This window comes from Vicugna pacos, chromosome 1 (assembly GCF_048564905.1).
Source record: "Vicugna pacos chromosome 1, VicPac4, whole genome shotgun sequence".
Taxonomy (NCBI): Eukaryota; Metazoa; Chordata; class Mammalia; order Artiodactyla; family Camelidae; genus Vicugna; species Vicugna pacos.
The window spans coordinates 37,973,511-37,997,744 of NC_132987.1; the positions used below are offsets into that span (position 1 = coordinate 37,973,511).

At 33.9% G+C, this 24,234-nt stretch overlaps 1 long non-coding RNA gene across 1 annotated transcript in view; it reads right to left on the bottom strand.

The window, feature by feature from the left end:
- LOC140696292 (uncharacterized) overlaps positions 1-23,054 on the bottom strand; it is a 31,995-nt gene extending 8,941 nt beyond the window's left edge. Inside the window, exons 1-2 of the long non-coding RNA XR_012072438.1 lie at positions 22,977-23,054; positions 22,527-22,605 (exon numbers count right to left, since the gene is read on the bottom strand). This is a non-coding gene — a long non-coding RNA (uncharacterized lncRNA). The remainder of the gene's footprint in view (positions 1-22,526; positions 22,606-22,976) is intronic.
- Between the last annotated feature and the right edge of the window lie 1,180 nt (positions 23,055-24,234).

The following is a 24,234-nucleotide window of genomic DNA, read 5'->3' on the forward strand; positions in this document are numbered from 1 at the left end:
TCTCTTGCTCTCTTCTCTTCTTCCTAAGAAGTCTATAATTATGAAAAGTAAGATTTATTTCATAAAATCTGAATAAATTATGTCAAGTGCCTAATCAGTCAACATCTAATTAACTTGGGGGTTTTGAAATAATTACTTTATAATTTAAATTTTTCCAAGGATAGAATTCCAGTGGAGCTTGTGCTATTTTGCACTATTTATATACAGCATTATTTACTTTAGTTATGTTTAAATGTGGGTGTAATATAAAGTTAGAAGATATTCTACTAGGATAAAATGACATCCTGTCATTACCAGTGTACTGTTTCTAAGAGCAATAACACACAAAATTGTGTTTATTTTCCAAGGTTTTATTTTTTAAAATGTTAATAAGTCCTTTTTTCAGGTATGTATACTGTGAATTTCTGTTAGTCTATTAGTGTATTTTTTTCCATTTTCCTCATAATATCTTTTGAAATACAGAAGTTTTAAATTTTGATGATATCTAATTCATATTTTTAATGGCTTATGCTTTTTGTATCTTACCATAAGAAATTCTTGCCTAATGTAGAGTCACAATATTATTATCTCTTATTTCAGGAATTTAACAGGTTTTCAGCTTTTGTGTTTAGTTAAATGATCCCTTTTCAATTTAATTTTTGTATATGATGCAATTTCCATATTTCTACTTTTCTTCCTTAAATGTGTGCTATTTTTTATAATTTTGAGCAATATAGCAACAATTTTTATGTAAGTGAAAAATTCTGTATAAGTAATTGATCATTTTCGTTACTAGGTCAAAAGTTTCTCCAAATGGTTGAAGACAACAAAACTTCCCTAAACATATTTAGGGAACCAGGTTTTACAAATACTTTGAACAGCAATAAATTTAAATTCTAATAGATACAATTTATTTGGTGGACACAATTCACCAGATTTAAAAGAAATGCAAAATGTGTAGATACTCCTTTATAATGAATTACTTCAAAAACAGAGGGAGATCTTTTGTTGCAGATGAGGAAATTGGAAATGGTGAAGTATTCTACTAATTAGCATGTTTCAGTTTCCTCCTAATTAAGGAGGCTTATCAGGGAAGTGCCTAGTGGCTATTACTATCATCAGTCCACTTACTAACATTTTGAAGGTGAAATAACTTGAATTTTATTAACACCAAGCTATATTCCTGCTAAAAGTCATTCAGGGTAGTGAGGGTTTTCATGTTATTTTGATACCAAGAACTACCTGCTCCACTAGTCCCATAATCTCCTTTTAGGGAATGGTTACTGTATTAGTCAGGGTTCTCCAGAAAAACAAAACTAACAGGATATATATAAATAGATACATATAAGACCACATTATTATAGGAATTGGCTCACACAGTATGGAGGCCAAGAAGTCCCATGATCTGCCACAAGCAAGGTTGACAACCAGGAAAGTCAGGGTTATAATCCAGTCTGAGCCCAAAGACCTATGAATTGGAGGGTTAATGGTGTAAAGTCCAGATCTGAGTCCAGCGGAGAAGCTGAGAACTAGAAGCACTGATGTCCAAGGGCAGGAGAAGATGGGTATCTTGTATCAAGCAGAGGGAGAGAGCAAATTCACCCTTCTTCTGCCTTTCTATTTTATTCTGGCCCTCAGTGGATGTGGTGATGCCCACCCACATTGGGGAGTGCCATCTGCTTCGCTCAGTTTCCCAGTTCAAATGCTAATCTGTTCTGGAAGCACCCTCACAGACACGTCCAGAAATCATGTCTTACCAGCTATCTGTGCATTCCTTAGGCCAGTCAAGCTGACACATAAAATTAACTATCACAGTTACGATGGTATAAAATTTCTACATCAACTGTAACACTCCTAGATCATTTCAAATATATAAAATACAGCATTTGGATAGAAAAAGCAAATGAAAGCTAGGCACATTGATGTCCTCTCTCTTCTTCAAATTGCACTACCTTCTCAAATTTCAATCCTCTTCACTCTGTTATGACTACACATGGTTATTTTCTTCTACCCTTTAGAGTACAAGCTCTACTGCTTGGAAGATAAAATAAAAATCTGAAATCAAATGGTTGAATTAATTCCTACCTTGATCATTTTGGGGCTGAATTAATTTGAGGAATTTCATTAAACTTTTCAGAACTCGGTTAAAGCATATGATAAAAAAATAAGCCTCAGGTTTGCTGTTTAAATGTGTTAATATGTTTAAAGCTTCATGTATAATGCTAGGCACAAAATCTGTACACAGAAAATATTAGTTTCCTATTTCTTAAGTGATAAATAAGGAAATAAGGGGTAAAGGAATTGTAGATGTTTAGAGATATCAGTGTCTTGGGATTATATGGACTGATGGAAAAAAAGAACAAAATCAATATTTAGTTCAGTATCAGAAATCTAATGGTTTTCAACTAGGAAACAAAAGCAAAAAAAAAAGGGGGTTCTATGTCAAATTAAAAAACTTTAAAGCAAAGAAAACTACCAACAAAATGAAAAGGCAATCTATAGAATGGGGGGAAAATACTTGCAAACTGTGTATCTGATAAGAGTTTGGTATCTAAAATATACAAAAAACTCATGCAAGTCAACAGCAAAAACAAACAAACAACCCTAAATAATCTGCTTTTAAAATAGACAGACTCTGAACAGACATTTTTCCAGAGAAGACATATATACAAATGACCAATAGGTACATGAAAAAGTGCCTAATAAAATGAACTTGTCCAACTGGTACCGTTGCAGCTAACAGATGAAAGAATGGAAACCAAAACACAGATCTGATTATAGATTGTTCCAACTCCCCAGCACATGTGATTGTTCTTAAGTATATGTGGAGCAACAGCTAACAAAGTACAGGACTGAGTTCTCTAGTTTTGCGGCTGCCTGCAGCCATGAATTTACTCAGGCTTCAGAAGAGGCTCCCTTTGAGTGTCCTCTGCTATGAAAAAAAGGTCTGATTGGACCCCAATGAGACCAGTGAGACCGCCAAAGCCAAGTTGGGTCAGATCTTCAAGCTGACTATGATGGGCTGCTCATCCAGAAGCCTGTGAATGCCCTAACACCTTGCGGGTGAAGGGCGGGTACGTGGGAACAGGTAAGCATTTTGATGTTGGAAATGCCCAGGAACGTAACCTGGAGAAGGAAGGTGAAAATTCTGTGCCTGCTGCTCAGAAACCATGAGTCTACGAATGTATCACACGTATCACAACTGCTACCTGGAAGTGAAGAGGAATGTGTTCACAAACTAGTGGGTTGTCATGGAACATGTCCACAAACTGAAGGCAGACAGGACTTGCAAGCAGCTTTTGGGTAACGAGGCAGAAGCCCACAGGTCCACAACAACAGAAGGAGCAAAGCCCTGAAGAACCACTCCAGGCCAGAAGCAGGAAATCATCGAGATAGTCCAAGGAAGAAGAGACCAAGTAATAAAGCTCCAACTCTCCTGTCTGCACACAGTGGCTTTGGCAATTACACAGATAAGTCATTCAATAAAAAGGCCTAATCTGGGAAAGAAAAGAGAAAAGAGAACAGGACTCATGGAATGCTCTAAATCCTTGGAAACACTACTGTTAATATTTAGATGTAAAATTTTACTTTCAACAATATAATGAAAAATTTTAAACAATGGGTCTCTTATCATATGTATATGTTAATAATACAATATATATATTAATCGCTCCATACATATTTTGTTCATTTAACTGATACCTAGGTGACGGCAAATAAAAAGTCTTCCTTTAGCAATAAAAATCTAAGCTTTGAATTTCCTTTCTCTTTTGGGGAATTGAAACTTACATTTGCATTAAGACACTAAGCTATTACTTGTAAACTAAGGTTAATTCCTTAAAATTTGTTTCTTCAAGGTATTTATAAGAATTGAAATTTGTCTGTTAAATGTCATAAAATAAGATGTTTTTATTAAAGATACAGTGATCTGAAAGATAAAAACTAAGCTTAAATCTCAAAGGACAAATCAACTTGTAATTACTGAACTCTGAATATTATATCAATTTTATATGATCTCCACTATTTCTTGTCTTTTAAAATATTTATTAGGGGAGTCCAGACTATTTTTAGTGGCTTTTATTGCTGATAGCTTTGTTTAAGGCTCACCCCAAGCAAACTTAGACAAAAGTTTATCTGAATCAGTAAATTATCTTTTTATGTTTCCCAATCTAATCCGTCTCCCAACCCTTTTTTCTCTTTCTTCCTCTCTCTCCTTCTCTCCTTCCCTTCCCTCTGTCTCTCTCCAAGGAAGGCATATTCCAATAGAGACATGGCAGCTAGAAAGAGCTAAGATCCCATGCCACTCATAAGGGCCATAAATGAGTCATCACCCCCAGCAGCAGATGACGTAGCCAATACATACAAATAGTGATCATATGTTTTACACTGAAAATGAGAACATATAATTTGGCAGAGTTTGGGGTAGCATTTATAGGCAGAAACAGCAGCCTAAGTTTCAGATTGCAAAATGACAAAATGTCTATGTTATTTACTGATTCATGGGGACAAAGTGAATCAAGAATAATGTGCCTTCTTTGCTTGACTACTACTTTGCTTCTTTGCTTGGCACATAGTAGTAACATTTCCAACCACATGTCACAGAGTCTGGTATATGGCAACTGTTGAATATATGATTAGATAAAGATTAACATGCACCATGCTCATTTTCCCCTCTTGCCATTAAGGGTGGTTATAAGGTTTGATTTTGGTCACTGGGGAATGAGGGGGAGATTTTGGTTAAGCTAGTTGTTTTTTTGTCTTCAGGCTTTCGTCACTGTCACACAAAAAGTGGCACACCCTATCACAACAGTGTCCCAAAGAGAGGTCCTCTCTTCATATACCAGTTTCTTTTATGAAGAAGGAGACAATACTTCCCAGCATATATAGCTAATAATTGCAAGAGCAGTATTTAAAATCCAGATGCTCTTCCTCGACAGACATTGCTCTTAACCAGCATGGCCCAAGTTTAGTGGCCTATGTCAGTGGTTCAACAGGAAATGATTACTTTCTTTGATATATTTCATAGCTTTATTCCCTACTCTGGCAGTCTGATTTGAGTTAGACAGATGTTAAAAAGCTATTTCAATGGTGAACTATTTTTGGAAAAGAAATTCTTATCAACTTAAGTTTTAAAGAAGTACTTGGAAGTTCAGCATCAATTCTGTGAAGACAGGCTTTGTGCTATTATTAAAATCTCCTTGTAGAGAAGCACTACAAAGTAGGATTCATGGGAAATGTAATATATTTAGTGGAGACATAATGCTAGATTCTCAGCTGAAACATCACTTTGCATAAAAAAGTATAACGATGTTTAAATATTTGCATACATATATTTGTATTTTCTTAAGTGTGAGACTTTTCTTAACCTTGCAAATAAATGTTAGTAAATTCTGTTGAAAATTTAAATAGAAAATGCATTAAGTGTGATGAAGAAACCACATTCAAGATAAGGAGAATTATAAAGCCCACTCTAAGAGACAGTAATGGTTTGAGCTGTACCAGTCATTAGAAAAGGTTACTTTTTAATTGGAAAGTTGGATATTAAACTAATGAATGGAAATTAGAGCTTTCCTATGGTATGCATTTCATTTAAAGCACACTGATACAGTTGAATTTTTGCCAAGAATAATAGTTTGTGATGACTCTGGCTACTACCTGCAGAGTACAGCAGCATCCAGCTGAGAAGTGGTACAGTTACTACTATTGAGCTAGTCATAAGTTTTTGTGCATTTGACTTGATAACTTTTAAGTTTGTGGAAGTAAATATGATCCTTGAGGAGTTAATGTGGGTACAATTTTAAAGAAGCTAGAGATTTACACTATGGCTTAATGAGGCCAAAACAGCCAATAAACCGATTCTATTTGGAATAAAAATCAGTTTTTATCAGTTGTAGAGACTTTCCTGAGGCCTTATCCCACATTCTGGGTGGTTGTTGCCGTGATCTATCAATTGTAAAATATTTTTAGTATCATCTCAGTTATGGATTGAATTCTATTTCCTCAAAACACAGCAATATATTAAAAATGTTTGCCTATTATTCCCTTTCTAAAAAGAGCAACCTCAAATAGCAACTTATTCATTTACCTGCTTCCTTTTTTATGAAGAATATTCTTTCGTACACATAATGCTCATTTCACCTCCAGAATTTCTAGAGGGAAAAAAGCCTTTTCTAGAGAAAGAGATAGCACCATGCAGTGGAAAGAACATTAGGAAAGGAGTCAGGAGAGTCCTAGGGTTATGAAAAAACTCCATGACTCAGAGAGTGGGTTCTGGAGCTGGACAGCCTGGAAGGAATTCTAGATCTGCTATGTAATGCGTGTGTGACCTTGAACGAGTTTCATAACGTTTATGTTACATTTCTTCTTCAGCGTCTTCATCTTGTAAAACAGAGAGTCTCACCAACTGAGTGTGAATATTACATCAGTTAATATACAAAGTGCTTAGAACAGCTCTTGGCTCACAGCGAGTCTGTGATACATGCTGGTAAAGATTCCAATTAGACTGTGGGGTCTAATTTCTCTTGTGAAAAACTGTGAGTCTAGAGGGCTGTTTAGCATTTATAACATTTAAGATTTTTAGTTATAAGTCAGATATAAATATGCTTTAGGAATAAAATTACTGTTTTCCTTTTATCATCATCTTAGAATAGTCCTCACCTTTTAATAACTAAAGAAGCAACAGTAAGTGTACCACGGACTACAGTGCTTCTCAAGCCCAGATTACACTGGAAGCCCTGGAAGATATTTAAAAGCACTAATATCCAGTATCAGAAAAATTAAATCAAGATCTAGGGATGGAACTGGAGATTGGCTATCAACATTGAGGTTACTTAATGAGTAACTCTGAGCTAATCTAAAAAGAAATGGTGTTTTCTCTTTTTATGGCTCTACATTTTCATTCCTCCCATTAAATTTTATGGAGAGAGATAAAAATACCTATAAATCAAAACTGTTAGCATGTTGATGATAAATTGATGATAAACAAAGACAAATAGAAATCAGAAACAAAAATAAAGGATTTTTTTCCTACTACCCAATGAAAATACTTTTTCAGGATTCTGTAATGTTTTTCAGGAATTTGGAGGTAATTTTTCACATGTTCATCTTCACTGAGGTTCTCTTACTTGGCCTTTTCTGCCTCAATAATTGAAATTCTTCTTTTATAATCTCATTCATGCCCCAAACTTCCGTTTTTACCTTTACTAAATCAATCATTACTCGTATGTTTGTCTTCTTGTTTAACATATCAGACAACAGTATGAAAATCTTCTTTGCCAATCTGGCATTTTCAATGCTGAAGTAATTATCATCCTTCCAAAAAAAAAAGCCTTGAAAATCTAGATTTCTCCATTTCTAACGGTAGTACCACTCTTTCATCAAAGTAATATGTTAGCTCTATCTTTAATGATCCTCCCCCCTCGTGCTTTCTGACTTTCCAAATTGAACTTAAGCTTAATCTCCAGCAGCTGGCTGCCCTGCTGCTTACTCCAGAAATTTTGAAAATTGACTAGGGCACTTCCTCAAACATCTTCAGTTTTCCATTTTTCACTTAAAGCTAAATTTATCATTATTGACATTCAAGGGTCTCCTTACTCTACAACCAGAATATTCACTGAGCTGTAATCCAAACAATCTATTTATGTCCTTCAAAACCCCACACATTTTATTTAATTCAACTGAAAAGACAGGTGAACACGATCATAATCTTAAATGACACTTCTTTTAGTCATCTCCAATTTTATATTAAAATACTATTGAGTGCTGGAATTATTATTAAACTTTGTATTCTCCCAAAGACCTTACTAAGAATAAGATTTAATTAATTCAAAAATATATATTGAATACAGTAGTGCAAAATGTCTATGGAATCTAAAATGTACAGGAAAAATAAAGTTACTAAGGCAATTTGAAAATTTCTCTGGGGAAAATACTTTACAACTCGTAACATTTCAGGATGTGATGCTCATGCTTAAAATATCTATTATGGCATTCCAGTTTAGAAACTAAACAAAGTGGATTCTATGCAGGTATAAAGAGAACAACTTATAAGTAACAGAACCAGAATGTTCTGTAAGTTAGATGTAACTGATCCTGGTCCAGAGTGTTTTACAAAACAACAGTTGGCTCTGATTCCCCACCTTTCTGTCATCTAGAATGACAGATCCCAATATAAAAATACAACATAAACCAAGGAGGATACTGTTGAAACAACACTTTAAATCCTATCTTGATTGAGCCCATGTAACCATGGCATTTAGTCTTTAGCCTATCCTAACTCAAGAAAGCATAGTATAGAAATCAGTATAGAAGCATAGTATAGAAGCTTTTGTAATAAAACTTTTTGGTTAGAGAATAACTCTGATTTTGCCATCTACCTCAAAAATGTTTTGTGCAGTGCAGAGTAGGAAGTAATTCAAAGAGAGAGTATTCAGTGGAAATTGCACTCATTCACTCAAAGATACTTAACAAAAAGCCTGGAGCATCAATGGCTTTGGCCTCTCATTCTGCTTACATCCAACACAGAGTGTTAAGTACTGATTTCTACATGAATCTACCTATCTTACTTATGCTGATGCAAAATATTAAGAAGGATTTATTCTTTTTCTTTCTCAGCGATATCTCTGCAGCAGTTCTGGAACACAGATCTTGACTGTTAAAAATCATAAAAATAAAAAGACAAACTATCCATCTCAGTTAAGACAGTTTTGTGGAAGAGCAGGTGGCTGATAAAAAGCCCCACTCCTCGGTGTTGAGGCAAAAACAGCAGCTGAAGAGCAAAGAGCACCCCGTCCTGTGGAGTTTAAATTAAATTCAGATTTGTTTCAGCAGGGCCTTAATAGAGTCTCCATGATTGGGATGCTTTGGCTAAGCTGGTATCTCTGGGTGCTTCTGCTACGTCGAAGCCTGTTTAGTCTTTTCTGTACACTCAATAAAATGGCATTAGTGATATCCAACTGCTATAGGTATTAAATGTGTGGTCATTCTTTGTGACCTTATGCTACGGTTCTTAAATCAAGCTATAAGAAAAACATAACCTTAGTACTGTTTGAGTCGCCTTCTGTATTTATCACCAGTATTGAATCTTTACTATCTTACTTTTCCAGTCACAACTGCCAACCCCACTGCCTCATCTCCAGCTAAATCTGCTCTGCCTGGAGAAGCTCCTTCTGTCAGTAATTAAGGAAAACTCTGCCTCTGGAAGGAGTGCCATTCCAAAACAGAGACAGCAGCCACTATTAACACAGTGGTGTTTAACTGGTGGTAACTTTTAAAAGATGTTTCTTTTAGTCACCATAGAGAGGGGAATAGAAGTACAAGAAGGATGAAAATTTGACAGATGAGAAGTCAGATAAACTCTGTTTCCTTGATCTCCCTTATTTTTCTTTCTTTTACAATAGCTCTTCATATGTTTCTTTTGTCTTTTTGGTGTGAACTGAGAGCTATCAGCTCTCTGTAAGCATTAAAAGCGGAATAGAGCAGGACTCCCAACCAATTACTGTGTTTACACGGGGAAGCTTGGTCACCTGCCGCCTTTAGGCTGCAGGAAATTTAGGGATGGGTTTCATTCCACCACCCGTCTCCTTTGGTACATTTCAAGTATCCCAATACAGACATAAACAGTATGCAGGCAAGTAACATGTCTATTTTATTTAACCCAGCAACATGTCTATTCTAAACCACACGTTTGTATTCTATGTCTATGTCTATGAATCTGTTTAAGATATTCTCGAAATATAAGAGCACCAAAAGATTTGTATTTGTTTATTGAGTTGCTGTCACTATTACAAATCTTTACTGTCTGTGTTTACTATAGAGACTTCTTACTATTTCCATTTCTCCAGGCTTTCAAATTTACTCTTATAATTTGAAGTTATTTCCTTACTGGTGCGTTAGTGACGTGAACTGTGTTATCAAGGTGGACCAATTCTCACTGGCACTTTGCAGTATTTATGACAGTTTCTTAAATGTAAAATAATGAAATAAAGATATTTCCAAACTATATAAGCATATTCTTTCATAAATTAATTTAAAATATTTTTTAAGAATGTGCACTACATGATTACTTTTCATAGAAATCACAACTAGTTGGATTATCATGAAAAATAAAGTTTTATTTCCCCTTTCCTATTGTAATAATGTTCTTACAACTTTGATATTCTTAGTCTTTATGCCACTTAAAAATACAAATTTTTGTTAACATGAGATGGAGTTCACGTATTTCTCCTAAATAAAAAATTAATTTTTCAATAGAATATATGCTAATAATGCCAAACATTTTTGGTCTTCATGTGTATTTAAGGGGGTTTGGATGGATAAACATTTAAGTGATAATTTAGATTGTCTATGTAGAGTCATTGGTGTGCTCACCTCATTCATGGTAACTAATAGTTATTGTTTTTCTAAATTAAGACACTCATTTTCTATTAACAATCTGATCACAATTTTTAAAATAATAAAAATTATAAAAGGGTAGATTTGAGATAATTTGCTGACAAATATAACAACTTTAAATTTTCTGAGAGAACCCAGCTTCATCTAATTGTGTCTCTGGTAAAAGATTTAAGGATTCTTAGCCAAGCTAAGTGTCTTAACACTTGAAGGAGAATTGTTTCTTTACTGTTTAAAAGAAGTATAATGACCCTTTTTTGTTTGTTTGCTTGCTGGAAAATGAACAATGTCAAGAAAATGGTAACTAAAAAGATGATACCCAGTTATCTAAATACAAAACAGAAATAGACTCATAGACATAGAATACAAACTTGTGGTTGCCAAGGGGGCAGAGGGTGGGAAGGGATAGACAGGATTTCAAAATTGTAGAATAGATAAACAAGATTACACTGTATAGCACAGGGAAATATACACAAGATCTTCTGGTAGCTCACAGAGAAAAAAATGTGACAATATATATACATATGTTCATGTATAACTGAGAAATTGTGCTCTACACGAATTTGATACAACATTGTAAAGTGATTATAAATCAATAAAAAATGTTAAAAACTAAACTAAAATAAAAGAATTAAAAGATGATACCCAGTTATCAATATCAATGCTAAATAGGCTATGAGGGCTTAGGAAGCCAGACAGAAATAATTAATAGAGTCAAGCTGACCCATGAGAAAATTTTTTTCTTTTCTTTTCTTTTTTTTTTTTCACTTACATTCTCCCTAGAGTCTTTTTCTAGAGTCTTTTTCCTCCTGGTGCCTAATAATAGACAACTGATACACATATACTAATGGAAGAACATTTGAGTTTTGAAAGCAGATTAATTTGCATTCAATTCTTACAAAAGAGTATTTAATCCTATCAATTTCCCTTTAAGGTAACCTCAATTCACATGCATTACACTGGAAGAAAAAAATCTTCCAGGAGATAAAGTTGATCATTTCAAAAGTAGACAAGAAAGAGAGACTCTTGGGAGTAAAACTATTTATCCCAACATGGGAGCAGCGAGGGGAAGAACTCTACACAACATTCTAGAGATAGAACATGAGTGCTACTTTCTTAGATAAGGAGGGGAGAAGGACAACTGGATGAGAAATACTTGCTGTTTGTGAGACTGGGAAGATTGGAAGAAGTGAATAGAAATTCAGTGAATGATCTTTTTCTAGTGCTTCCTTGTAGCCGATACACTTTCTCTGGATTTGATAGATTATTGTGAACAGAGCCTTTGAGCTTGGGAAGAAATAAGCTAAAGCAGGGGTCAACTGAGTTTTTGAATACATCTCTGAATTTACAATAGAAACCACAGCCTCTGAAAACAAGTTCTTCGAAAAAGCTTAACATTTTACCGTACACACACGTTTATCTTAAAAGGTTATCTTTAGCTATCTGTATCAAATATAGTCCTTGGCAAATCTTTGTATTCGTTTTCTATTGCCACTATAACATATTACTGCAAACTGGGTAGCTGAGCCCAAATTTATGAATATTTGGGACATCTCACTGGGGGTTAGAAGCCCAAAGCGAATCTTGGCTAAGACCAAGGAGACACTGGAGCTTTGTTCCTTCTGGAGGCTCTATGAGAAGATCTGTTTTTCTGTCTTTTCCAGCTTCTAGATGCTGCATACATTCCTTGGCTTGTGACCCCTTTCCATCTTCAAAGCCAGCAAAGTACATTCGAGTCTTTCTCATATATATCACTCTGACACTGACTCTTCTGCTTCCCTCTCTTTTTTTTTCTTATGCAAGTATAGTTAGTTACAATGTGTCAATTTCTAGTGTGAGCATGATGTCCCAGTCATATATATATATATATATAGGTGTGTATATATATGTGTGTGTATATATTTCACATTCTTTTTCATTAAAAGTTACTGCAAGATATTGAATATAGTTTCCTGTGCTATACAGAAGAAATGTTTTAGCTTCTTATATGTATAGTGGTTATCATTTGCATATCTCAAACTCCCAAATTTGCCTCCCTCTCTTTCAAGAACCTTGTGGCTACGTTGAACTCACTGGGATAACCCAGGATCGTCTCACTATTTTAAAATCAGCTGGTTAGCGAATGACTTTAATTTCACCTGCTACCTTAATTCCCCTTTGTCATAAAACAGCATATTCACAGGTTCTGGGCATTAGAACATGGACATATTTGAGAAGCCATTATTTTGCCTACAACATAACCGAAAGAGGAGAGAGTTTCTGAATAGATCTCCAAATTGGTAACAGTAACCACCAGTTTTAAAGTCATGTTCTTATTTGCAGAACCTGAGCATTCTGAGGTATACACACACCCACGCTCCTTCACACTCATACACACATTTATCTCAAAAGGTTTTCTTTAGCTATCTTTAACTATCAAAAGCTAATCCTTGGTAAAATCAGGCTTTATTAGTTTCCCGTGAATGCTCTAACAAATTATCACAAACAAAATGGCTTAAAACAATATAAATTTATCCTCTTGCAGCTCTGGAAGCCAGAAGTCTGAACTCAAGGTTTTGCTGGGGCCATGCGTTCTCCAGGGGCTTTAGTGGAAATCTGTTCATTGCTTTTTACAGTTTCTTGTGGCCACTGGCACTCTTTGGCTTTAGTCACAGCTCCATTCTCTTCCTCCATCCTCATTGTCTTCTTCCCTGTGTGTGTCTGTCTCCCTCTTATACAGATACTTGTGATGGTATTTAGGACCTGCCTGAATAATCCTGTGTGGTCTCCTCATCTCCACATCCTGAAATATATGGGCAAAACCCCTCTTTCCAGTAGCATTTACATGTTCTGGGGATTAGGATTTGTATATATTGTTGGGGCTACTATTCAACTAACTTTAAGGTCATAAAATGTAGAACACAGAAGTAAATTAGAAAGTGTGATTTAAAACGTAAGAGCTAATTTTCTCATCACACAGAGAAGAAATGAAGCTAATTTCTGGGCCACAGTTTGAAAGAGCCTAAGAACTGAAAGATGACTAATAAATTTTAATAAAGTTAGACAGAGGACAGTGTTTCAGAGATGGCAATGACCCATTCTTATACTAGGCCAAATCCTAAGTAGGAGGAGGAAGAGGGGAAATAGGAAACATGGATAAGCTTAGGGATCCCTTAAGGTTTAAGGAATATGCTTTTAGTTTCCTAAGGAAAAGGCTGGGATACTGCAAGCCTATTAGAGAACTTTAAACATCTAGCTTGATGTCAGAGCAATTGACAAACAAGTGCATGAGATGCCAAGTTAAATAGAAATTCAGTAAGATAATGAGACCGCTAGATATATGAACTAGGAAACAGAGGACACACAGAGTTTTAGGCTCCCAGAATAATGTAAATAGTACATCTGAATAGTTCCTATCCTCCTGAGAGAAACAAAAACTTGACTACCTTGAGCTAGTCAATCTAGAGACACATCACGTCTGGAAAGAGGATGATGGAGAGAGAGCCAATCAGACATGGAAACAGAAAAGCAAAAAAAGTTAATGGAAGCATTAGAGATACAAAGGCAGCACAAAAGTTTCCTGACGACCAAAGACCAGAAGGGATTATGTACATTTGCAAAGTCTTGTAGGGGACAGAGACCCATAATGAACCATATGCCCTGTTTCCCCGGATGCTACAATAACACACGAAGCACTGCAAATTAGGTGCATCGAGCAGAAGTGGAGAAGGAGAAGGAAGGAAAACCCTGCACCATGTTTACTATTGTTATTCCCAAAAGTAAGCAGAAAACCAACAAGCTAAACTAAATTCAGTCATAGAGATACAAAGTTCCTTCTTTTCTTTTTACCGGCGAACTGTGTAAATGTGTAACTTTGTACTCATTACACTTGTAATCCTTCTATATTTTCCAAACAAGTGGTAGTCAGGGCCATGCTAGAAAGTACACGAGAAAACCCACTAATTCCCAAAGAGACTGTTTTACCTGTCCAGCTTTGTAAGTATATTTTCCTAACCTTGACCTAAATACAAAGAAACAAAAAAAATTACTCTGGTTGCATTTATCTAATGAGTCAGAGAGACTTAAGGAACAGACACAAAAGGTCATATACTCTAAAGATCACTAGCTCTACACAATAGGAATCAACTCTTTGAGATTAGTTAAGGGCATGTGTGGGTGTGTGTGGGTGTGTTTTTTTTTTTTTTCTGTGAGTGCTATTTTGTATGTGTGAGTGAGCTACCTTGATCATTTCTGCAGTTCTCTGACCATCACTCCAAATTAAGTTTAAAGATTATATCAAGGTTAGAACATTGACTCCTATTTTCTATTAATACCCTTTAAGCAAACTAATATTACGGCCAGAAAATAATCTACTATTGCATTTGGATTTCAATACATCTATCTCTAAGAGTTTGTTATAGTGTTTAGTATTTTGTTCTTCTGTTTTAGAATCAAATTTATTTCAACACCTTTAATTTTCCATCCTTTGCAGCCTTCTCATTCTTATTCTTGCATCTGTCATAAATATTTCATAGCTAAACGATAAACTCAGGGGAAAGAAAGAATATTTCACACCTATGCTGCTGAAAATGAAACAGATATTTTTTGCACACATTTTAACATCTTTAGTGTATGGCCTTACACCTTTAGTTTCCTATAAAAACCTCCTTTTATGAATCATAAATAGCACTAGTTATATAAACCAAAGTCAGAATATTTTAAATGGCTCAAAGCAATAGCAGGGCAAACCTGTTCTTTTCATATTTGGAAATCTCTCTTTATTCAGCTTGTAATGATATTAAGCAAACTTGGTGTTTTACATAAACGTATAATCATTATATTTTATTTTTGTGAATTAGATACAATTGGGCATGAAAGTGGAAATGTGTATACTAGAGGAGTTACTGACATTTATAAAAATGGCTATAAACGAAAATGAATTTAAAAAAACACAGAAATGAAAGAAACAGATCTATCTGAATGTACATAATGAAATATTTCAAGAAATTATTCCATTGTGTCTATTTTAACCATGTGTAAGGAACGGATTTGTATTTGCACAAATGTAGTGACATTCATATTTATTTATATATTATAGTAATAGTTCTGATAATAAGACTATAGGTCTGTCTTACCTATTTAAAACATTATCAGTCTATCTTATCTTACAGGTATATCTAGTTCAGAGCCTAGATCTTTTTTTCCCCCACATCATCTATAATTGTAATGGAATCTTTGGAAAAAATATAGATGTTGGGTAATTTAAATCATTCTGAGGGAATTTTTATAACCCACTATATTTACTGTGGGCAAGGAGACCACAACTTCTGATCTGCCTTGTAGAAGTTAGTTTCTCATATTCCCTAGGTACCTTTCTTTTTCTTGTATTATCAAGTTTCCCTCAATTTTCATAAATCTGAAGGCATCACATTGTATATGGCTCATTGCATATTTCTTTTAATTATATCACTAAATTCCTTTCATGGGAGGAGTTTACTTGGCCATGCAAAAATCTGATTCTGCATATTAAAGCTTCTATAGGTAGTGCACAGAATTCACCTGGGTACCTTCTGCCACACCTACTTTATCTCAAAGAGGTTAGAGAGGTAAGTTGTGTCAAAAGCTCTTGATAGCTTAAACCAGGTAAAATTGAGACTTAATCATCGGATTTACCAATATTGAAGTTAGTAGGAATATTAAAAGGGAATTTACAATAGGAATAGTGGAGGCAAAATCATGACTGAGTGGTTTAAGTGAAAATAAAAGCAGAATAATAGGAGATATGGAGCACAGAAAGTCCTTTACGATTCTTTTTCTAAAAAGGGAGAAGAAAAATGAGGCTGCGAAATATATGTTCGAGATAGGGTATTGGTTTTGTCTGTCCGTTTGTTAGTTTGTATAAACTTCAAGAAAGAACAATGTTTTCATATCTGATAGAATTGTGTTGTAAAGTGTCAAAGTATTAATACAGGATAGACACAAGAAAATTGATTTTAAAAAACTGATGTCTCTGAAAAGGAGAGAAGGGCTGGGTTTTTACACAAATTTGAAAGGACTGGCTTCAGTGCATCCAAGAAGATGGAAATTTAGGTAGGAAGTTAGTGTAATAAGGACTTTCGTAACATCTCTTTTAGTTGCTTCTGTTTTGCCAGTGATTAAGGGGAACATGTCTGTCAACTAAGAGTATGGAAGGGGAGAAAGTATTAGAGGCCTGAGAAGAGAAAAAGAATGAAATCGTCATCCAGGAGAGTGAGAGAGTAAATAGAAAACAACATACTGTAGCAAGGTGTTGTTGTCACTTGAGACCCCTCAAAGCTATGAGTTCAAAGTGGGTCCTGCTGTCTGTCACTGTTGTGCACCTTTCTGTAGCTAAGTTCAGCTGCAAGCATCCAGGAGGAAACAAAGGATTTGGGGCCAAAAAAATGAAAATAAAGGACCATGAATTCCAAGTTATGCAAAGAAGGAAATGAGGACATGAAGTTGGGAGCAGCAGGGAAAAATCTGTAGACCTAATGAGATGCTGGTCCCAGGATGCTTAAAAAACTGTTTGAGCCAGAGGAGTAGGAGAAATGATCTGGAAACAGTATAGATGACTGGCAAAATAGGATACTTAAAATTGAGATGATGAAAGGCTTGCAGTGGTTGGGAAGAGAAAGAGGTCATAACGTGAGAGGGTTCTGAATGAAACAGTGACCAAAGAAGTGACTGATACTTTAACTCAAGTAAGAAATGAAGGGCAGGCAGAGGGTACAGCTCATTGGTAGAGTGCTTGCTTAGCATGCCTGAGGTCCTGCGTTCAATCCACAGTATCTATCACCATTAAAATAAATAAATAAATAAACTTAAAAAAGAAAGAAGTGAAGGGAATATTCAAAATAGATTTAGGAACTTTTGGATGTCTGACTATAAAATTCATGGAGCACAGTAGAATTTTAAGAGTCATGTAAGGGTGGGAAATGAGACCAGAAAACAACGTGTAAGATCTATGTGTAAGGATTTGAGCTATCAGACCTAATCTGTAAATTGAACATTCTTATTGTAAATACGGCTAAAAAATATAGTGAGTTCTGTATAGATGCTCCCAGACAGAAAGTGCTAAACAAGCTTGAAATTGGGGAAAACTAATCTTAAAAATGGAGACTCTGGTATCTTTTTCACTTGTGACAATGTTCGCATGAGGGAGGAAGAAGTTTTTAAGAGGAAGTAGAAAATGCAATTAAAAACAGTAAACCATGAACAACAGAACAAACAACCTCAAATTTTTAAAAAAATAGAACTTCTAGAAATAATATAAATATTTAAATTAAAAACTTTATAAGTGGGCTAAAGAATGCATTAAATTAAATGAAGAGAGGCATAATATAGAATGTATAGGTCTGAGTAAATTACCCACAAGAGAGTAAAGAAGAATAAAGAGACAGAAGTGTGAAAGATGCACAGAGGAATGAATGAGCAGCTCCAATACTAGTGATAAGAAACTTAAAGAGATAATGGTGAAAAAACAGTATTTCAAGAGTAATTAATGAAATTTTCTAAAATTAAAGACATCAATCTGAGTTTAAAAGAATCTCTTCCAGGTCCACAGATGGGTAAACAGCCTTTAAAAACTGATGGACACATGGTGACATGCAGCAGAAGACCAAAGGCAAAGAACAAACGCTAAACAAACAGAAAGTAATAAAGTAAAATCTACAAACCAATGGCATTTTGATCCAGAGAAGACATTTTCAAGTGTAAATAAATGTGAGTAAAAGATAGAGAAGTAAATTGAAAGGGTATCTTTTTGTCTGTCCTGATTGCTATAGCAGAATACAAAAGACTGGGTGGTTTAAAACAACAGAAATTTATTTCTCACAGTTCTGGAGGCTGAACCTGCTCTGGGAAGAGCAAGATCAAGGTGCCAGCCGATTTGGTGTCTGGTGAGAGCCCACTTCCTGGTTCATAGGCAGCTACCTTTTCCAGGGGCCTCTCATGCCAGAGGGGCAAGGGCGAGCTCCAGATCTCCTTCGTAGCAGTGATCCTATTCATGTGTGCTCTCCCCTCATGACCGAGTCACCTTTCATCATATGCCACGCCTCCTCATACTAGCTCATGGGGGGTTAAAATGTCCACATATGAATTTGGGGCAAGAGACACAAATATTCTGTCTATATCACAGGGCTTAGGAAAAATTATTTAACTCATTTTTTCATACCGATGACAGTATTTTCACAGGGAGGAAAAATTGAAGACATTTACTAAAAATACTTGATACAATTTAGTAAGTACAGACTCTAAGAATGAAAAAAAGGTCTTTAGGTTGATGAGAAATGATACCAGTGGAAATTTGGATATTCAGGTAGGAATGAAAAGCAGTGGGTATGATCTTCATAAATATAAAAACTATTTTTTTCTCCCAACTTCTTTAAAATAAGTAAGACTAAATCAAACATCATAATACTTTACTGGAGAACTGATAGGATTACCAGTTAAAATATAGTATTCCCATTTATACCTGAATTTTAGATAGATAACAAATAATTTGTTTAAGTATATATTCCAAATATTGGATGACTGAAAATTATTTGTTGTGTGCCTGGAATTGAAATTTAACTGCACATTCTGCATTTTCTTTGGTAAATCTGGATACTTTAGGAAATTTTATTGTGTGTCAGTGTAATATTTTTGACACTTAGATTATAAATGTTGTGCAAGTTGTAAATAGACCCATGTGATAGCAAAATTCCCATTTTTTAAAGACTAATATTAACTCTAATTATTCCATGAAAAAGCATTCATATTGCATTTCTTAGAGCAACCACTTAACTATGAAGAAAACAGACATACCTAAGTAAGAATAAATTTTTAAAAATATACATTTAACCTCAATAGTCAGGAAGGAAGCTATTACAAAAAACAGAAATGTGAGGAGACACAAAAAGGAAAACAAATAGTAAAATAGAGAACCTATTCTAAACATAATTACACTAATAATTAATAAACTAAAATCTCCATTTAAAAGACAGAGTTTTCCTGCAAGAGTTGTAATTAAATATATATAAACACTTCAAGATGAAGGGTTAAGATATATTATGAAAGCAGTAAACCTTAATATGTAAGATTGGATATAGAAATATGGGATAAAGTGGACTTTGAGGCAAACAGAACATTCAGTACATCAGGGAGATACACTAATCATAAACATGTAGACACAAAATCATATAGGCTTCACAATATATTAAGCAAGAATTGACAGAGTGAATGGGATAGATAGAATATTCCATAATCAGAACTGAAGATTTTAACAGCGTTCTCTCAGCAATTGATAGAAAAACCAAGACAAAGAGTAAAACATAGAAAACCTGAATAATTCTATCACCCATCTTAAGCTAATTCATAGAAGGTATAGAACACAACACACAGAAACTGCTTAATACCAATTTTTTTTCACGTGCACATGGTACTTTCCCTAAAATTGACCGCATATTGTACCATAGAAAGAACTAAATAAACTTAAAAGGATTGCAATCACATACAGTAAGTTCTCTGACCACATGGATTTATTTGAAAATTAATGCATTGTAGCCACAAAAAACCCTTAAGATCTTCAGAAATAAATTCAACAAAAGATGTGCAAGTCCTCTTAATTAAAAATAACAAAATAATAATGAGAGATATTAAAAAGGACATGCATAAATTGGGATACAATATATTCATGGAGTAGAAATCTCAGTATCATAAACATCCATGACGTCCAAACTGACCTATTAAATTTAATGCAGTCATAATCATAATTTCATCAGATTTTGATAGGTAATTAAAAGCTAAATATAAAATGTATGTGAAAAGGAGAAGACCTAGAATATGCAAATTATTATTTTTGTGCAATTGCATTCCATTGATTTCTTGATTAAATACCTTTATTTGATTTGATGTTTTATTCAATTATATATAATTGCATTAAATTTTATCTAGCTTTAATGTGTGTTTGTATCAAAAATGTTTCTAGTCTTCACCAACCACACCCATACACACAAACATACAGACACACATATTAATTTGTTATTTAGCAAAATATTCACCTTAGACTTATCTTTGGTAGAAAGATATGTTTTCATTTTAGTTTTTTCTTTTTAATTTGGCATTTATATACTGATTATTTGCGTAAGTCATGTAAGAAAAGTGTAAACATAAGGTGAATTAAGTAAACCAACTATTTGAATTACTTTAGAACCCTAAATGTAAATATTTCCAAATAATATATGTGGAAAAATTTATAACTGTTACTTCACAAAGAAAGTAATAATACTGTGTCTCTGGCACACAGAGTAAACATTAGCAGGAGTAATAATATATTAACAACAATAATAATAATAGTGCCTGACACTATGTAAGAGACACTATTCAAGTTGTTTGCAGGTATAATTTCATTTAATTTTCTCAACAATTCTAGAGTTACATTACTTGTGTCGTCAATTTAGCAACAATATTAATTACAATAAATAAAAATGATAACTAAAATTTTTCAAACACTTAATTCTCTCAAAAGCTAAACACTAATCTCTATTATGCTTATTTTACAAAGGAGGAATCAGAGAGTTGAGTAATTTGACCAAGTTTAACCAACTGGTCCATGGAGACACTAGGATTTGAACTCAGGCATCCTGGCTCCAGAGTCCTGACTATGAAGTGGTGTTCAGCTTTATATCCCTTAGAAAAAGGTATATACTTGAAAGTTTCTACCAGGAAGAAATTTCTGTAAACAGAGGATGAAGTACCTTCAATTATGGTTATCTTTCCTCTCCCATCTCCAACCCAAATCTGTCCTTTCTAGTGTTCTTTGTTAGTTCTTGATAACAGCAATTTAGCTGCTCAGGACAAAAGCTTGACTAGGCACCCCTTGATGGTAAAGATAGAATCATTTAAAAAATTGAATTTAAACTTTATTGCAGAGATTAAGCTGTAAAAAAAAAATACCCTCAAAAAAAAGTATATAATAATCAATCATAAGACATAAGGCAGAAAATAAAGGATGGTTGGAGAGTGTAGCAGAATGATTTAAACTGATAGCAAGGGAACTAGTCCATAAGTGACTTGAATACTGAAAGACACTTAGGAATTACTCAGGTAAGTGGGGGATATTCCAGATTGGTGGTTGTTGACATCAAAACAGAACGTTTATGAACAAATAAATGGGAAGGAGAGAATATTATCAATAACAGTTTAAAGAGTCCAACCTTGAGTTAGAGTCTAGAGTATAGACTTGGATTAGTCAAAGAATAGTGCATTAGAGTTGAGGAGATTACAGACTTGGGGGGCCAGGTGCTGGATGTGCATCCTTAAGGACAGCCTAGAGAAAAAGCAGGACTCAGAGTGGAAAGGAAAAACACAGTGAGGGCTAACGTCAAATGAACAGGAGACACTGGGAGGCTGGCAGAAAATAGCTATAAACAGGGGGCAAGATAATATTATAGAACAAACTTCTACATAACCATAACCTCACAAAGAGGTTTCTACTTCCTAAATATTTTGAACTACTCCCTCCAGTTTTGTTCTTTCATTTTTTTGGTCATTTTTTGCTTCCAGTTTAAGATCAATTCCTACTAATTTTCCTCCACAGTTGTAAAAACTACCATTTATTCCCTATGTCTTTTTCCATTTAGTAAATCTTTACTTTTCCTTGCTCTAAATCCTTCCATAATTATATAGAACCTAAAATGAAATATACCAAACACTGTACTATATCTTATCATTCATATGATGACTATGAATGCATCACTCATATTGCCAATATGGTCCTTCATAATATGGCCTCAGTCTGCATTTCCAGCTTTATCTCATGCAATTCCTTGGTTAGGACTTTAACCTTCTGCAAAACTAACTCCTTATCATTCTTCAGCGGACCATGGAGACCTTTCTTGTAACACATTACCTTGTTGTTGCACTTAACATACAGAATATCAAATAATTATTTACTTGCTTCTCTATCAACCTGTAAATTCTTTGAAGGGAAATTATACATTTATATGATTAAGCATGGTGCCTGGAGTGGAATAGCACTCAAAATACGTTAATTTGATAGGGTTGAATGCAGTTTAAATTGAATTATTGTCACTGATGTAGATAATGAAATCATCTTGCAGAAGAGGAAGAGAGCATTTCTGACTCTAAAATCAAGACGATCTGCAAATAGCACTTACCTTTTAAACTTGTCCTTGAGAGATGGACAGGGATTTAGTTGCTTTACAGTTAAAAGAACATTCCAAAATTAAAGATATCCTGAAAAAAAGACATAGAGGAAAGTATGTGGCATCCTGGTAGAACTATACATGGTCTGTATTACTAGAACATTGAACAGAATTTCAGAAATGCAGAGTAAGAGACATAGCTTGGTAAAATGAAAGCATGAGAATAGGTTTAGAGATAATAACAACTAAGTTTACTTTAATCTATCAGCTTATTTCTGGATATAAAATAACATTCCATGGGGCCAAACGTTATTTCTAACTAGAGAAGTGGCATTTCAGATTTGTGTTTATTCTTAAATACAATAATCCAAGCGACTGTGAAATTTGCCTTTGGATTTATAAGATGGTAAAGCCTGTATTCTGGACCAGATAATTTTCATAACTGATATCGCAGATACTTACATACTCAGAGATTTCTGTCCAAGTGGTTGATCAGATTGTGTTTTAGTGATTGTAACATGTCGATGAACCCTGGCATTTAAGTTAATAAGGTATAAATGAAGACATAGCTTGTTCTCTGAATGGTTGTAACAGCCTGCTGGGTTTCATCAATCATGAAGCAATTCATGCTGGGACTGAATAACAACAAAAAAATACCAAAAAAAAAAAAATAGTGAAGGGAATGTTACTGCTTTTAAATAGGTAGGGATCATATTTGTGAAACTAAAGTGTTAAAAAATAACAAGTGAATGTTTGAATGACACTATGATATAATTATTTTCTTACAAAGATAATGATATATAATATTTTTAAAGATTAAATTCCTCGCCTACTATTATCTGAACAAAGTAAAAATTAAATTGAACAATTCTGTAAAATTAAATTTAAGATAATAATTTTCCACTTACATCCAAATGATTTCATTCTTGGATGATATTATATTTATATGTTAAGTAATATTTCTATGAGTCTTGTTTCAAAGTAGTATTTCTGTGAGAGTCTTGTTTCAAATTAAGGTTTTGCTTTGAAAAATATAAATTTTAAATGACATTATTTTAGAGAAATACATTTATTTAAAAATGTTTTCTCAAATCTTTTTCAAATATTAAAAATTATTTCTCTGATGAATTTCCTTCATAGGATCTACAATAATTATTTGTTTCAAGAAGTAGTTTAAGATCTCTCTAGCTTTTCCAGTAGAAAACTAATTTTCTTTGTGTCTTTAGGTCAAGCTCAGTTTCCAAGCTATTATATTCTTAGGAAAATATTATTTTTCTTGACCTATTCATCTAACATAATAAAATCATAACATAACTGAGTCATTTTCAAAAGGAAATCATCCAAGTAAGATAAAAAGAATCTAAAATACACATAATTTTACTTATCAAATAAGATATGACATCTGAATTATAATTCATTATAATACACTACATTACCTATTAATAGATTACATACATAATACAACATAATAATACAATACATATTATATTCAATATAATACAAGTAAGATAAAAAGAATCTAAAATACACATAATTTCACTTATCAAATAAGATATGGCATCTGAATATAATTCACTACATTACAACATAAGACAATATATTGTCTTTTTATATTAAAATTGTTCTGCCAAGCCAACAAATATATATTTATTAATTTTATTAATTCATTCAACAAATATCACTGTTGGTAACATAGAAGAGACTGCAATATACATAGAAT